Raw genomic sequence first — 11,879 nt, forward strand, 5'->3', positions numbered from 1 at the left:
CTCTTGCTATACTATGTTTTATAGTATTAACATTGCTTGTAAGACTTAAATATATGAGGATTTTTTTGTCAAGGGTTGTTTATTCATCCTTTGACTTTGGCCATCCACTGTAATTTTACATTTGTTTTCTAGTTTATTACAAGGTACCATACTTAACAGTGTGGCATTCCACTAAGATTGCTTATTTTCTTAAACTGATGGTACTATGCTATGCTACCTGCTACATTTGATCCTTTACAATTCGCATACAGGTCAAATTGCTCTACAATGGATTCCATAGCCTTAAAACTTCATCACTCCTTGGACCACCTTGAAAATAAGGACCGTTACGCACACATGCTGTTCATAGACTTCAGCTTAGCCTTCAACACAGCTATGCCACAACTGCTGTCTAAGCTGAGTAAACTGGGCATAAAAAACAATATGCAACTAGATCCTCAACTTCCTAAATGAAAGGCCACAAATAGAGCTGGAAAGCACAACTCAGACAGCATCACCCTAAACACTGGGATCCCAAAAGGTTGCGTACTCTGTCCACTTTTCAAATTTTAACATAAATGCACAGCTATGCATCAGTCAAATAGAATCTTTGCAGATGGCACCACAGTAATCGGCCTTATCAAGAAGGAAGACGAGGGGGCCTACAAGGAGGAAGAGAACCAACTCGTTCATTGGTGCACTGACAACTTAACACTAAATGTTGGGAAAACCAAGGAAATCATCACTGATTTTAGGAAGGAAAAAGCCACACACCTTATCATCAACAATGGTGCCGCAGTGGAGAGAGTAAATAGCACTAAATTCCTAGGGTTACTTACTGCGCAAGACCCAGGTTGGCCACAAACACTTCCTACCTTATAAAGTGAGCCCAACAACATCACTTCTTTAGGAGACTTCACAGAGCTAACAAGTCCTACTCAACCTTCTACAGAGCCACAATTGAGAATGTATTGACAAACAACATTGCTGTCTGGTATGGAAATTGCTCTCAAGCTGATCAGAAGGCACTGGATAAGATTCTTAGAGAGGCCACAAAAATCATTGGCTCCAACCTTCAATCCGTATAGAACATGTATTCAAACAGATGCTATGGTAGAGTCCAAAAACTATTGAGAGATGCACACCATTCAGCTCATGAACTGTTCAAACTCCTGCCAACAAGGAAGCGCTACAGATGCAGGACATCCAGATTCCATACTGGCTTCTTCCCACACGCAATGAGACTGCTGAATAGCGTGCAATAAGTCACAGTTGTTTAAATAAACTCTCTGAATGGCTCACTTCAATACATCTCTATATGCACTAGGAAAACCGTTAACTAAGTTTATGGTATATATTGGTGATGGGTAACTTCAAATGTGTGTTGTCTTATTACAGCACTGGTTTTTTTTTTTTTCTCCATATCCTTATATTTCTACCGAGTCTATTCCTGCTGTTGCATTTGTTGTGTTTCTAATGTAAATCAAGCTTTCAAATTTGTTTTACTTTATTTTTTTGCATCTTTTTTATTTAATTTTTATTATCAATCTACCTTCTGTAAACTGTTATTCATATGGTACAAGCCTGGGTATTGAACTTTTGTGCAGTGATACCCACTTTTTCCTGTGCGTTGATCTGCATGACAAAGTTTACTTGACTACTGTTTTTCCTGTGCGTTGATCTGCATGACAAAGTTTACTTTGACTACTATCATAAGGATCAGGCCTTTCAACCTGCTCTAAGAAGAATATTTTAGATTTGTGTAAAAAGTTATTTTTAGCTCTTTCCTAGCTAATCTCATACGATTGTGTTCTTGCAACTTTTCCTTGACTTAATCTCTCCTGTGCTTTCCATGCTTCCTTCTCCCATATGGTGGTCCATTATTTTTATTGGACTTTTCCTTTTCTTGCTCCACTTTTATTTTTTTTAATTACTGATTTATTTCAGAGCAATCTGCTTTCCACATTACATCTACTTCACTATGATCAAAAATGCCATCAAGGTTGTTCTCCATGTTATGACAAATGCATCCTCCTGGAATTCAGATCATTTGCCAATTTCAATTGTTTAGATGTTTACAAACATAGGTACATTTTCCACAACCACTGTGGTGAATAACTGACAGTATGGCATGGTCATGAATGCACAAGTGATTGGTTTTCTCTGTAAGCTGCCCTGTATAAAGGAAAGTATCTCAACACCTACGGGCTGTGGAAAGTCACACCTCTAGTGGCCTATTACAGAAAAAATCAACTTAAAAATCGTAAGAGAAGCAAGCTGAAATATTTTATGAATGACAGGAATTAAAACCATACCAATAACAACATTATCTGTTAGTAGCATTTTTGGCAGCGATTCTATTAAAAACTATAATATATTACAATGTACACAAACCCAGACACAGGCAGTCTGTAAATAGTTAATCTCCCAGGCCCTAGCTTGTAAATGTTTCATCTCCTAAGCCCCTGCATACACTTACCAGAACATGCCAGACATTTGAGCTGCATGAGTAGACTACAAAAGGCCCTTGTGGTCATTAGTCAAGTAAACACCTATGAACCTAGAATACTTGTTAACCAGACAAACCTTTTAGGACAGCAAGAAATTCCTCTCTATCTGTTTATGGAGATATTTACAGAAATACAAAAACCTATGCTTGACTAAATAAAAAATAGTTGTGTAAAATCTTACCAAAGCCATAGCTGTCCTCCTCTTCCATGTTGCAACATTCTGTACAGTTGGGTTTTCTCCTCTTGCTACCCAAACGTCCAGCCAGTATACAAAAGCTTGGGGTCACTCTAGGGTGCTTGGGATGTCTGACGTGGCTAGCAGAGCGTGGGCCATAAAAGTGACGTCTTCACGCACCAGAATTCAGAACTAAGAGCCCCAGTCGGAACCAGCCTCAGGGAAGGTAGTGTAAGTTCTGTGCCATCCAAGAAGGTAAATGCCTGATATCAGCAGGGGTAGGTGGGAGGGAAGGAATACTGCATGGAAGAAGACGACACCTATGGCTATGGTAAGAATTTACACAACTTTTCCATGTCCTTCTATTCACATGTTGCAGTATTCTGTAAAGTTGAGGGAGTGCCAAAGCTCACTGTGAGGAAGAGGGTGGTGGCCTAGTAGAATTCTCCAGGAAACCATGGAGGATAGCTCTGGCAAATCCAGCCATGGACTTGGAAATCTGGTCTATTTTGTAAAGCCTTGTGAAAGTGTGCACAGAACCAAGTGGCTGCTTCAGGAATAGTAGAAGTGTCCAGGCCTTTATACAATGCTCCAGATGAGGCCATTGCCCTAGTGGAATGGGCTTTAACACTGCCTTGCAAGTGTTTCCCATGGTGTGTGTAGCAAAAGGTAATAGCCCTGGAAATCCAGACTGAAATGGTTTGCTTAGTTACTGCTTTGCTCAGGGCCCTGGGGTGAAAACAGACAAAATTGCTCAGCCTGTCTGATGTTCCTGGTTTTGTGCAAATAGAATCTGAGCGGTCTGTGCACATCAAGGGGAATTTAGCTCTCTCACGGTCTCCCTGTATTGGGAAAGAAAGTGGCCAGGTGGATGGCTTGGTTTAAAAAAAGGTCATTAACGACCTTGGGCATGAAGGATGGGTTGGTTCTGAGGGTTACCGTATCTCTGTTGAAGATGAGGAAGGGTGGAACAGCCATGAGAGCTTGCAACTCAAACTCTTCTAGCTGAGGTCAAGCCCACCAGCAGAACACTCTTCCATGTGCAGTGATTTAGGGAAGTTTTGGATGCTGGCTGAAAGGGAGGTGGTGTGAGCTTCTCTAAAACATAGTTCAGGTTCCATGGAGGCAGAAATGGGCTTCCTTGGTGGCTTGAGATGAAGTACCCCCTTAAGGAACAGTTTTGCAGGCTACCTGGATGCTAGGGGGGAGGTCCAGGGGTAGGCAGGCAGAAATGGCAAACAAATGGGTCATAATGGAGGAGAATGCTAACCCTATCTGCAAAGGTTCACACAAGTAGGACAGCACTAGGGGGAACTTGCTTTGCAATGGGCCCAACTACCTTCTAGGGCACCATATGGAGAATCTTTTCCACTTGGATACGCAAGATCTCTTGGTATTAGGTTTCCTGGCCTCCTGCAAGACAGTGAGTACATCCTCGTTGTACAGGTGTCTGAAAGGGATCAGAATCCTATCACCCACAAGGTGAGCTGAAGAGATTGCCACTGTGGATGGATTTGGGTTCCCTTGTCCTGTGTGAGAAAGGTCCACTCTGACAGATAACTTAGGGTGATTGCCCTTGGCTAATTGCAGGAGGAGGGGGGAACCAATGCTGTCTTGACCAAGAGGGAGTCATCAGCAAGATTTTCAGCCTGCCCTGCTGGATCTTCAGTGGACTTTCTGAATAAGAGGGAAGGGGGGAAATACATAGAGAACATCCCCTTCCAGGAGATTGAAAAGGCATCTGCTGTCATCACCAGAGGTTCTCGACGTTTGGTGCAAGAAAAGGGAAGTTGTCTGTTCATGGTGGAAGCAAACAGGTCTATTTGAGGTGTACCCCATCGGTGGGCAAGGTTAAAGAAGACATCCCTGTGAGGCACCCATTCACGGGACATTGTCATGGACCTGCTGAGGGAATCGGCATGAGTTTTCTGTTGGGAAGAGATGTATACTGTCTGAAGAGCAACTCCCTGACTATTGGCCAGTTCCCACACAAGGAGAGCTAGTCTGCAAAGAAAGAAAGATATGGTCCCCCCCCCCCACTTGTCGAGATACCACAGCACTATGGTATTGTCTGTGAAAAGCTTTAGGGTTCTCTGTTGGAGACTGGGTTGAAAAGCCTTTAAAGGCCAGTAGTATTGCTCGCATTTCTCTGACATTAATGTGCTCTTTCCTGTGTGGTTCTGGCCAAGCTCCCTGCACTTTTAGGAGTCCCAGAGTAGCTCCCCGACCAAGATCTGAGGCATCTGTTTACATTACTTGTGTTGGTGGTGGGGGTTGGAGTGGAAGGTCCGGGTTGAGCTTCACCTGGGTCAGCCACCAATGGCTCACCTGTTTGAGACAGGGCAAGAGAGGCACTTTGTACTCCAGGGGGTGGGAGTGCTGTGTACAAACAGACCTGAGGGTACCACTGCAGTTTCCTCATGTGAAGTCAAGCTAAAGGCAGTATAGGTATTGTGGAAGCGATGTACCTCAGGAGCCTGAGGCATTGCCTTGCAGTGATTTCCTTGTTTTGAAGTACTAAACGTATATATTGTATCAGACTTTCCACCTTTTGGGGTAGAAGGAAGGCTTTCATGATGTCTGTCCAAATCCTGCACCCCAGAAACACTATGTCCTGGGTAGGGTCCAGATGGGATTTTGGGTAATTTATCTGAAACCCTAGGGATTGCAGGAGGCAATGATTTTCTGCGACTGAAGTAGGGATTGTTTGCAGTCTGCCTGGATGAGTAGATTGTCCGGGTAAGGGAAGATTTGGATCTTCTGAGTCTGGCAAAAGGCAATCACTGGTGCCAGACATTTGATGACTCTGGGTGCTGTGGACAGATCAAAGGGCAAAGCTGAGAATTGATAGTGAGAGGAAGCCACTGCAAACTGGAGGAAGCTCCTGAAGCTGGGCCTTATGGGGATGTGGAGGTAGGCATCCTTGATGTCCAAGGTGGCCATGAACCCTCAAGGAAGGATCAGAGGGATGAGTTGGCAGTATAAGCATCATGAATGTGGGTATGTGCAAGAAGAGATTCAGAGGAGAGAGATCCAGAATTGGCCACTAGGGCCCATCTTTTCTTGGTATAAAAGATCCTGGAGTCAAAGCCTTTTCCCATAGCAGACTGTGGTACAGGCTGGATGGTGCCTTCTGCCATAAGGTTGTCCACAACTGGTTATAATAGGTGGAGCTGTTCTTTTGGGAGCTGGGGAATACCCCTTCTCTTTGGGGAAATGCTCCAGGTCATGAAATACCCGTGTTCTATTATTGAAAGAACCCACTTGTCTGAAATTATAAGTCTCCACACTTGGATACGGCAAGAGATATAAAGAGAGGGGGACGGTGAGGATTCAAGATTGGCAGGTAGTCACACACTACCTGCCCTGTCTTGAAAGAGAATCCTCTGGCTAGCAGATGGTGTAGTGCTGGCAGGAGTGGATTGTTTCCTGGGAGCTTTTCTTGGTCTGGAAGAGTAAAGCAGGACCTGAATGCTTCCTGATAAACTGGGTTTTTGACAGATAATTCCTGTGAGCCTTGGGAATTGGAGATACAAACAGATGCTTTAAGTCTTTATTTATTTTACATTTGTTGACCCAGCTAGTCTAACTGGATATATGTCCATTTTCAGTAGAGGCCCGGGGAGAAAAGCTCCAAGCATGAACAGTGACAAAGTTAACAATATATAAAAAGACATGGAAAATCACAATACAGAGGGGCAGCATTGGTCAAAAGAAAAATTATAATAAAATTATAAACTATAAAAATTATACTAAAAAATATACTAAACAATAGTAGGTGTGAGCAAAACCCAATTAAGAGAGAAAAGCCCTTATATTTTATCCTCTTACTATGAAGAAAAGAGTAGTAACTAGATTTGTAGGCATAGGTTAGAGGAGTAGGGAAAGGGGTAACAGCAGGAAGGGGAAAAAGATATCAGTCTGGGTTAGCACATGGACAAAAGCCAATGAGTTTTAAGATGTTCTTTAAGATGTTTTTTAAATAGAGAAGTAGAAGCAAGGATTGATAATTCAGAAGGAAGCTGATTCCAGTTTTTACCTGCTGTGTTCGAGAAAAGTGAGTCACCAGCTTTGTTGTTAGATTTAATTGAGGAAACTAGGAGCTTATTAGCAGAGCGTAGTGTAGCTATGGTGTAATCAGATTAGTGAGGATAGGGGTGTTGTTGGGGTGGTATAGGATCTTTTGAGTGATAAGTAATTGTTGACAGAGTATATGGTTCCGCAGTTCAAGTTGTTTGAGGTTGAGGCAGTGGTGAGTTTTAAAGGGGGAGCATGTGATGAATCTAGCTATGCTATTATAACAGGTGGAAAGTTTGGAGAGGTTGTTTTAGACAGGTTAGTATATATAGCAGAGGCATAGAAAAGGGTAGAAATGAGGCGGGTCTGGGCAATAGTTTTCCTGGCAGAAGGGGTAAGGAAGGGTTTAATTCTATAGAGGGTACCAAGTTTTTTGTTAACAGAATTTATAGTGGAGTTGATGTGGTCATCGTAGTTGAGACAATTAGCAATTGTTACACCTAGTAGGCGGGTTGTAGTATCTGGGGTTATGTTGCTAGCATTGTTAGGTTAGAGGTTACAGAGAAGAATGGATTAGGTGATTTATGAGTTGGAGTAAAAAGCAGTAGTTTTGTTTTTTTGGGATTTAGGAGGCGGCAGTGTTGCATAAACCAGTTTTCAACATTATGAAAAACAGTTTGGGTGAGAGACTGGAGAGAGGCTATATTCTTATCTGTACAGATTAAGGTGGAGTCATCTGCATATTGGATGCAGGTGGCTTGAGTTATGTTCATGTGTAGATTGTTAATAAATAAGGAAAAAAGAAGGCGACCTAAGATAGAGCCTTGGGGTACTCCAATATTTACTGGAAGTAATGAAGACAGATTGTTATCCCAAAGTACTGCTTGCTGTCTATTTTCCAGATAAGACCTAAACCATTGTAATGCTTATGGATCGAGAGAATGGGCCTTTAGTTCGTCTATAAGTAAGTTATGGTTAACCATATCAAAGGCTTTTGACAGGTCAATAAATAGTGCAGAGGAAAAAGAGTTTGTTATGATTTTTATTTATAGAGTCGGTGAAGGATAATAGGGCAGTTGTGCTATGGAATGGTCTGAAGCCATGTTGGCAGTTTGCTAGTAGGTTATTTTGTAGTAGGTGGTTAAGTAGTTGTTTGTGAATACATTTTTCCATTATCTTAGCTAATGGGGAAATTAAGGTAATAGGTCGAAAATTAGAAAGCTCAATAGAAGATCCACCTTTATGTAGGAGGATGATGTGGGATACTTTCCATATGGTAGGGATTTTGCCTTCTGAGATAGTTCTGTTAATAAGGATAGAGATGGGATAGTCTATGGCTTTTGCGGCAATTTGTAGGTATTCAGATGGGAGACTGTCAGAAGTGGTGCAAGGTTTCAGTTTTTGAAGTAGCTTACAGATGAGAAATGTAGGTACAGGTTGTATTTGAAAGGTAGGAGATGAAGTCTTGGAGGTATTTAGTGGGGAAGTAGTAAAAGGAGGTAAAGAATTGGCTAGGGTTTGAATGGCTTCTGTAAAGTAGTTATTAAAGGCATCAGGGATCTGGTTGGGGTTATTATGGTTGAAACCTGTTGGGGCAGGAGTAGTAGAGTGACCTGGCTGAAGTTTGTTTATCCCTGATCAAAATGTTTGTGGAGTTTGTTGACTGGTTTGTTGTAGGTGAAGGTAAAAGTCTTTTTTGTCTCTAATATCCTTCTTGGTGGCATTTCTTAACTGTTTTAAGTGGAGGTGATCTGATGGACATTTGTTAGCTCTCCATTTAGCCCAGATTTTATTTCTGAGGAGCATCTTTTGCCTAGTTTGTTTTGTGAGCCATGGGGCAGATTTGGTTCTTATTCTAGTAGAGCGATAAGGTGCATGGTAATCTAGGATTTGAAGAAAGTTAGTGTTATAGTAGGTCACAGCCTCATCAAGTTCAAGATAGGTCAGTGGTGACCAGCCACATGCTTGCAGTTTGTTTAGGAAGCTGTCTGGATTAAAGAATGTTTTTGAGCAGGAGGTTTTGAGATTATGAGTAGTTGGGATATGGACTTTTTGTCTAGTAATGTAGGTAAGCATATGGTCGCTGATATCGTCGGGAAGGGTTCCTGGAGTACAAGTTTCAGGGTGGCTATTAATAAGGATCCAGTCAAGAATAGTTTCCTTACTGCTAGGTTTGTGGATTCTACTAGGAGTGGCTATTAATTGTGAGAATCCAAAGAGATTTATGTGGTTAGTAGGGTTAGGGGAACTGCAGGTGGACCAGTCAATGTTAAAGTCACCCAGTACAATGGTCTCCTGGGGTAGTTGGGTAGAGAGGCAACTAAGCTTTCAAGAGTATTGGTATTGTTACCTGGGGGGAGATGTATGCAAATTAGATAGATTTGGAGTTTGGTAGTAAGGATTTCAGATTTGGTGTCTAATGATGGAAGCACATTAAAGGGGGAAATTTGAAGATTAGATTTATAAAGAATGGCTATGCCTCCACCTTTTTTGGTTTTACAGTCACATCTAAGGATATTATAGCCTAAGGGCTAATTTCCTGGTCTAGAGTAGATGGTTTTAGCAAAGTCTCTGTAAGACATAGAATATCCAATGAGTGCACATATCAAGGAGTCCATGTAGGTGGGAAATTTTATTGTTAATACTTCTAATGTTAAGGTGAAGTATCAGGAGGGAGTGAGGGAGTTAGGTGGCTTAGTTACTGTAGAAATCATAGGCAATATTAAATTGTCAAGGTTATTGGTATAGTCAGTATTGGGGCCAGGGTTTGGATGAATATCACTGTCTAGGACGGGGGTGTTTCTGGGGATATTGTAGAAATTTAAGGATTTTGTAGAAATTATTAAAATTCTTTTTGGTAGTGAAGTAACATGGGTTGCTCTGTGATATTTTGGTAGTATATAGTTAGAGGTACAGGTTATGTTACTGTGGTTAAGGGAGTAGATGAAAGAAGATGGTAAAGTTTGTTGGAAGTGATGGTTTTGTTCAGGTAGAGAACAATTTTCAAAGAAGGTGAGTGAGCAAGGTATGGTAAGAGAGGCTATTGTGGTAGTTAAGAGTAGTATGTGAAAATAGTTTTGTGTGTTGGGGACATAGTAACAAGTAGATATGAGCTGAGAGTAGTTTGTGTGAGTAGGTGAAGTAGAAAATAGGAGAGTGTTTCAAGAGATTGAGCAGGGTTTAAATTATGCAAATAAGAAATTAGTGGAGGTTGTATAGGAGGTAGATTTGGGAAGTAGTTAGTGCAGTGAATGGTTAGGAAAGGTGAGGGAGTGGTTCAAGAGAGTGTTAATTAGTACTAATTAGGAAAGAAAGAGATAGGGGAGTGGCCTGGTGATGAGGAGGTTTGCGATAGGATGAGAAAAAGGGGGGGAATAGTTAGTGAAGTATAAGCTTAGGACCACTGGGGGTGGGTGGGAATTGGGGGTAGAGTAGGGGAGCAGAGTGAGCCTGCAGGGCGAATGGAGTGGAGCAGACCCAAGGAAGGTAAAAGCAGCAAGAAAAACAATCAGTAAGGTAGAAGGTAAAAACAGGAGAAGGTAAGTAAAAAGGCAGAGGTTGTGAGTGTAAAGAAGGGGGAAAGAAAATGAGAGGAAACCAGGGGGAGAAAGGGTTAAAATAGGACTAGGGGTGGGAGAGAGGAGGGCTAGTTAAAAGGTTTAAATAGACTATGGAAGAGGACAGTAAAGGAGAAAAGTGCAACAAGAGTATAAAGTTTAAAGTAAGTGGTAAGAAGAAAAATAAAGTGAAATTAGAGGTGTGTAAAGACAGTCATCTAGTGGCCAAAGCCTGTAAAGTACACTGTGAGGAGATCGCAAAAGCTGGTTGTAAGTAAAATAAATAAATAAATAAATAAAAGTAATGGAGAAGGGAAAGGTTTAAGGGGGTTGCAGAATACAGGGTGGGGGCTGCAATATCTTAGAGATAGGAACAGTGGAATACAACAGGAGTAGGCAGGGGGGGGGTATGGCTGCTGGCAGATATGGCAGTTTAACCAGTACACCTAAGCAGGTGTAATGGACTAGTATATACATATAGTAGATGCAAAACAATGTGTGGCATACAATCTTAGTTAATTTGGCTTTCAATCCAAGGGCATTTTGATTACCCAGGTGAGGAAATACACAGGCAGGTTTAGGTAGGTGAATATAGCTGTTCTTTGAAGTCCAGTAGGGCACAGCCGGGAGTGGAAAAAGTATAAGAAGTTTGCACAGCTGGAGAGAAATAGAAATAAAGTGAGAAGAAGGTTATAATTAACACTAGGTAAAGCAAGAGAGGTGTTACTTTAGCAGTACAAAATTAACAGAAACTAAAATACTTGTTCAAATACTAAACATCAGCACCAGGTGTAGCAAACATCAAATACTAGGTTAAAAGCACAAGAGCAGTCACCTAACTGCATAATAACGCAAATAGCTGGATCACAGCAGCTGTAATTAGATATTGAAATAGGACAAAACAATGTAAAGGATGAAATATAAGCTAGAAACAAAACCTTTTAACTAAGAGTGGAACCATTACAGTTAAAACATGGTACCCAGAATTAAACGAACAGTAAAAACAATCAGCTATGTTTCAGCAGATACTGACTTGTTTGCAGTAGAGTTAAGTGAACAGTAAAGAAAACTTATTAGCTCTATTACAGAATTTCTTATTAGACCAGCCTTACATGCTACCTTTTTGTTGCAAGGACTTAAACAAGTCTGCAACCTTGGATCCAGACAGAGCTGAATTGTCTACAGGTGCACCTAGCTTAACCCTAAAATCATCTGGTAAAGGTTGGAGGTGTAGCTAGGAATACCTTCTTAGGGCAGAGGCTGATGCTGCTGACCTAGCTGAGGGCTCAGCAGCATCACAGCTGCACCTGATAGTGTGTGGTCATCTGAGAGGTCAGGGAAACAAGGGAAGACATGAGAGTCAGAGAGGTCCGAAAGCTGTTTGGAGATTTTCTCCAAAAGGGCTAAAGCATATTTAGACATGTGTCTGATAGTTGATTGCTCTGAAAGCCAAAGCTGCAGAAGTGTACACCTTTTTGACCAAATACTCCATGGCCTTGCTGTCCTTGCCAGCAGAGAGGGTGGTGGTAGACGGCAGTAATTTAGAGTCCTTGTCAGTAGAGACTGAGATGGTGGCTAGGTCTCCAGCTGCACATTTTACCAGGAATTTAGCTGTTTCCGGGACCTTGTAAAACCTGTCAG

The sequence above is a fragment of the Protopterus annectens genome, chromosome 13.part0, assembly GCF_019279795.1.
Source record: "Protopterus annectens isolate FY-2018-M chromosome 13.part0, PAN1.0, whole genome shotgun sequence".
Classification (NCBI taxonomy): Eukaryota; Metazoa; Chordata; order Ceratodontiformes; family Protopteridae; genus Protopterus; species Protopterus annectens.